Raw genomic sequence first — 6487 nt, 5'->3', positions numbered from 1 at the left:
TTTCTATTAGATTTCCTTTTAGTATCCTTTTATCCTCAACCACTTTGAGCCTATTCTTTAACTGTTCTAAGGTCATGTGTCCTACATTCACCTTACTGAAATCTTTGGATGTGCTTGCTTCTTCTTTGACAAAGTTCTTGGAAGTTGAACCAAACTTTTTGTTGAGTTTCTTTAGATTTTCACTTTTAGAAACATCTGCCTGTTTTAATTGAGGAACCTTCAACGGATGCTCCTTTTCTTCCTTCAACGGATAATTTTCATCATCCGTTGATTCCACATCCGTTGACAGCCCATCAATTAATTCCATTTTCTTTTTGTTTTTATCCCAGGCAGTCTCACAAAATGATTCAATTCCTTGGACCTTGACAATTTGAGCACTAACATCCCTAGATGTCTTCCAGGCTTTAATCACCTCTTGCTCTCTTTCTAATTGATTAGAAAGTATTTCTACTTTCTTAACAGATTTAGCTAGTTCATTTTCAACAGATATACAATGTAGCTTAGTTTTCTCTAGGTCAATCAACTTATCTTCTAACACAACATTTCTATTACTTAAAAACAAATTGTTCTCTTTAATCCTACTATTTTCTTTAGCAAGAGATTTAAGAGACACACGCAAGTGATACAATTCAGTAGACATGTCATTAAAAGCATCATTGCACTCTTCTTTAGTTAGCTGTGTTAAATCAGTAGTGATTACCTGGTTGCTTGATGAACTAACTTCATTTTCCTCAGAATCAGCCATGAGAGCCAAGTTGACATATTCCACATCTTCATCCTCTTCTTCTCCATCAGCTGCCCAGTCTTTTTCTTGAGTAATGAAAGCCTTCTCCTTTTGCTTGAGCAGATCAAAATATTTCTTTTTGTAATCTACTTGGTCAAATTTCTTCTTTTCAGAAGTTGGCTTTCTGCACTCACTTGCAAAGTGTCCACTTATACCACAATTGAAACACTTGAACTTGGATTTGTCCACCATGTTCTTATGAGGTTTAGTGGCTCTAGTGTTTTTCTTAAATTTCATCTTTGCAAATCTTCTGGACAGAAATGCAAGATGCTCATCAATACCATCAGAGTCATCTTGACTGGAGTTGTCTTCATTTTCAGCAACTTGCTCCTTACCCTTGCTTGATTCTGATTTGCTTGTGCCATCTTTGGAGTTTAATGTTGATCTCACAGTTTCTTGTCTGCATTCTTTCTTATTTTCAGCTACCAAGGCAACTGAACCTCCTTTCTTTCTTCCCTTCTCCAATACCTCATCCTGTTCCAGCTCTAGTTCATATGTCTTCAAGATTCCATATAATCTTTCAAGAGTGAAGTCCTTATAATCTTGAGAGTTTCTCAAGGAGACAGTCATGGGTTTCCATTCCTTTGGCAAGGATCTTAAAAATTTAAGATTTGAATCCTTCACCTGGTACACTCTACCATACAGCTTCAGTCCATTCAACAGCTTTTGGAATCTATTGAATGTGTCATTTAAAGATTCATTTTCTTCAAAATGAAAATACTCATACTGTTGAATGAGAAGCTGCATTTTGTTTTCTTTTACTTGTTCTGTACCTTCACACAGTAGCTGAACTGTGTCCCAAACCTCTTTGGCAGTTGTACAATTTATCACATTATCAAACATATCCTTGTCAAGACCATTAAACAAAATGTTCATAGCCTTCTTATCCTTGTGGACTTCTTCTGTGTCTTCCATTGTCCATTCTGCTCTAGGTTTTGGAATGGATTGACCAACAACAATTGTGGCTGTAGCAACTGTGGCTACTTTGTGGGGAATGTGAGGACCATTCTCAATGCAGTTTACATAACCTTCATCTTGGGAGAGTAGATGAAGGTGCATTTTCACCTTCCAATGGTGATAACTGTCTTTGTCAAGAACTGGGATTTTTACTCCAATATCCTTCTTACTCATCTTTGTTAGTTTCCAAGAACTTTAAACTCTTTGTATGTCAAGAGCCTGCTCTGATACCAATTGTTATTCCTAGTGAACTAACAATGAGATTTACAGAAGGGGGGTTGAATGTAAATCTCAAAACTTTTTCAAGTTTTGAGCAGTTTCAAAGGCTGTGTGTTTAAGATAAACAAGTGTGTGAATTGCTTTAAGCTAATACAGACAGATATATATTCAAGCACTAAAGTACAGAACACAACAGACCTTAAAAACTTTTCTAGTGGATTTGTTGTTCCACCAGAGATGGTATTTCAGAAAATCTGTGATTCAAGAAGTTGATCACAGCTGCATCCTAGTACAAACTAGATAATTTTTCTCAAGATTTTTCTAAACAGCTCTGGAAAAATTCTATCTTAATTACTAGCTGCTACTTGGTTTATATAACACCAAGTTTATAAGTGAAGACAAAGATAAAAAGTACAATAATAAAATAAGTTCTCCACTTGTTTCTTCTCCATTTTACTCCAGTGCATTGTTGACTATTGCCTCTTTATGCTAGAGTAGAACGGCTGCTTTTTCTGATGTTCCTGAAATAGGCTACCACATCTCAGTTGTCCCTGTCAACCCATGTGCCTCTGTTTGTAGGTACAACTACCACTTGTCAACTGCTATTTAACAGAACATCCGTTGAAGCCTTCATCTGTTGATGGCTTTATCCGTTGATGTGTTAGCAGTTGAAGCTCTATCCGTTGATGCACTCATCCGTTGAAGGATGTTATCCGTTGAAGCTTTAGAGACATCCGTTGAAGCTTTGTTTCTCATCCGTTGAAGGTCTTTAAGTTATCCGTTGACACCATTTCATTTATACAAAATTATAAGGCATGAAATATTTAAAATTGGCCTTCCTATCTGCATATCCTTTAGTAGTCAACATGACTTATAATTTCCCTCAACATTTAAGAATTATATCTCAAATTCAGAGACTGAAATGTGCTACAACACTAGACTTATTTCTAAGTAAAGCTACACCATCAACGGATAGCCAAAGTGGTCTTATCCGTTGAGGCTACAAACACTAGATTTCTACTTAAGTGTTTTGTTAAACATATCATCAAACTAATGCACATATATTCCTAACACAAGCAGATGTGATATTGACCCTGTGTGAGTTAGAGAAGATATTCCCTCTGTCATTTTTTGATGTTGTGATACATCTTATGGTCCACCTAGTAAGGGAACTGCGATTATGTGGACCGGTTTTTTATAGATGGATGCTTCCATTTAAACGCTTCAATAAAATATTGAAGAGTTATGTAAGAAACCGATTCTATCCAGAAGGTTCTATAGCTGAAGGTTACCTCAAAGAAGAGTCAATAAAATTTTGCAGTGAGTTCTATAGCGGGAGTAGTAGAACAGCCGGTCTTCCGAAAGATGAAGAAAAAATTTATGGTCCAATCGGTGGTGTGACTATGAAGTCAGTTGCGGAAAAAGAACGAGATGAGGCTCATCTTTCAGTTCTTCGTAATAATTCGAAAGTGGAACCATATGTTATGTAAGTAAAACATAAAAATTATACATAAAAAGTATATATTCTCCTTATTTATAATTTTTCTTGTTATTTGTAATTTTTCTTGTTATTTGTAATGTTTCTTGTGATCTCTATTTTCTTGTAATTTTTCAATGTAGTTATAGAAGTCTATCTGTAATTTTTCTTTACAATTAAATGAGATTTTTGTTTAATTTTCAACATATTTGTTAGACATTATACCATGAACTGTGTAGTTGTTCTAATCTGTTAAATATTAGTTAATTTTTCAGATTAGAGGAAGAGGAAAGAATGGCACCAAAAAAGCAAATGCGAAAGCAATCAGAAAAGACTGCATCACATAATCTTAGTGGTGGAAGCCCCAAGCGGCTGGAGGATGTTCCGAACAATGATGAAAACAATGAAGGGCATGCATCGGAATCTCAACCGACTAACTCAGAACAGATAAATACTACAACTAATACTGCTACAAGGAAGTCTGGGGGTAAGCGAGGCGTGTGCGCAATGTACAAAATGATTGTCAAGAAAGCTCGCGGGAAGAAAGTTAAAGTCACTGCCAATGAATGGGGAATTCCTAATGGGGAAACTAGAGCCCGTTTGCAGTCTTACATTGGTATGTTGGCCAGGACTACGATTCCAATCGACATTCCTACGTGGCCAAATGTAGACCCTGAATTAAAATCAAAGCTTTGGTTAGATCTTCAGGTACTTGATCAATTGTAAAAAATTATTATCAAATGTAGATCTTGAATATAAGTTTTTCCTGTTATGATTTTGTGAACTTGTGTTTTTCAGGCTACCTTCAAAGTTAAACCAGAAATTGAAAACATGGTCCTAAAGTCAGCAGGCTCTAAATGGCGACAGTTTAAGACTGATTTGACGAGAAAGTATGTGCTACCATTTATTGGAGAAAAGAAGAAGCTGAGTAAGCCGCCAAGATGCTATGGTTATGTTAGTAAGGCAACCTGGAAAAGGTTTGTGAGACAGAGGACTGATTCTAAGTGGAAGGTACGTTTTAATTTTGTAATATATGATTTTGGTGATTTTTTTGCATCGTCTGTTATAATTTTTGTAATCTTGTGACATGTTTTTAGGAAATTCATGAAACACAAAGTGAAAGAGTGTCTAAGAGAAAATATCATCACCGGTTGTCAAGAAAGGGCTATATCGGTTTAAAAGAATATGAGGTAAGAAAAGTTCATTTAATTGTATAACTGTATTTAATTTATAATAGGTCAGTCCATAATAAATTAGAGTCCTACATTTTTTAGCCCTGGAGTTATTTGTATTACTGTATTTAATTTTATTTGTAACAGATAAAAAAATGAAGGTTGAATCCGGGAGAAGAACCGGATAGAGCGATTTTTTGGCAAAAGGCTCGTAAGCGGAAAAACGGACAAGAGGTCGAAGAGGTCGATGAATATTTGGCTGTTGTATGCGATAAAATTGTAAGTTTTAATTTTGGTTAAATTACATTAAAATAGGCGAATCTGTAAAATTAGGACGACATAAATTAGTAAAGTAGGCGAATCAGTATAAATAGGACCTCTGTCAATGTTTTGTATTGTTTTTTTCATGTTTGATTTAGTAAGCTTGTGTAATTTAAATAGGTATAGTTAATTGGTCTTTAATCATACTGATTACAATTATGCGAAATAATTATAATTTATCTTTTATTGAAAACTAGTTAACTCCATTTTAGTTAACTCCATTTTGGTTAATTTATTTTCTTTTAATTTATTTTCTTGTTAACAGAACGCATTGTTGGAAAAAAAAAGAAGGGTGAGATTCAGTTTTCTGGTGCTGATGATGTTCTGACAACGGCTTTGGAGAGTTGTGAGCATTCTGGGAGGGTTCGGGCTGTTGGAGGGTACATCACTCCAAAATAATACTTTAATTTTCCGAGAGAGCCAAAGCTTCGAATCACAAAGGCAGAGTTAATGGCCCGTGATCGACAAAGGGATGAACTGCTTGGAAAAAAAACGCAAGCTCTCGAGGCAGAGATTGATCGCTTGAAGTTAGTGATCGAAAGTGGAGGTACTTTTCACTCTCCAATGTCGTCTGAAAAGGCAAGTTTCGATCCGGAAAAGGATAAAGAAATGAAGTCAAATCCACCACCTGCAAGAGGAGTTGTGTTGGTATATGAAGATGATGACTGTGTTTTTACAGATGGCCCAACTAGGCCTTCACCTCCTGGAAGTCACGTAAGTTATTTTAATTTTGTGAACAACCTTGTCATTTATCTTACTAAGGTAAATCATTGTTACCTTAATTTTTTAATTTTATTTATTTAAATATTATAGGCCCAACGATCTTGTGAGCTATCTGTCGAGAGACTAGAGAATAAGGTTGCATTTGGTATCGTATATCCTCGTGAGGATAATTTAACTGGTTTGGTACATGGAGTTGATATACCAATTGGACATCAATGTGTCTCCATTGATGGCCTCATAAAACCAGATGCCTTGCTTTCAGCTGAGACACGTGGTGATGATATGATGACTGTCCGCAATGCTCTAGGATCTTTTTTGGCATGGCCTGAGGAATTAATTAGCTACACAAATGTTGCGGTATGATGAATAATATATATATGTATAATATTGTCTGAATTTTGAAATTAAATTGTTCATTTCAAGATATTAAAAATTAAGTGGTATCTACATTTTATTTTGGTTTATATTATCATCAGGTGCAGAAAAAAGAAAGGCCCCGAATAAGTGTTGAAAAAATAAAAAAGAATGACGGGTTGCAGGATTTGAAGGCACAATTTTTTCAAGCAAAGCCAGGTGCGAAAGTGCCAAAGGGCTTTAAGTTGTTGTATAAACATGCAACAACTTGGATGAAAACTACCGGGGTCAGTATCCAGGTTCGTTGTGAGCCGAATGTGTTTGGACATGAAAAAACAATTTATTTGTTGCTTGAGAATGTTGTGTCATTATTGGAGTTTGAAATGTTGGGTCAAGCAGTAGTTGCAAGTTACATGGCGTAAGTTACCTTTTTTTCTTTTTAATGATCATTTCTTTTTAATGTTTGTAATTTTCCAGAAC

Source organism: Apium graveolens, chromosome 10 (assembly GCF_009905375.1).
Source record: "Apium graveolens cultivar Ventura chromosome 10, ASM990537v1, whole genome shotgun sequence".
Lineage (NCBI taxonomy): Eukaryota > Viridiplantae > Streptophyta > Magnoliopsida > Apiales > Apiaceae > Apium > Apium graveolens.
This window is presented reverse-complemented; position numbering follows the sequence as displayed.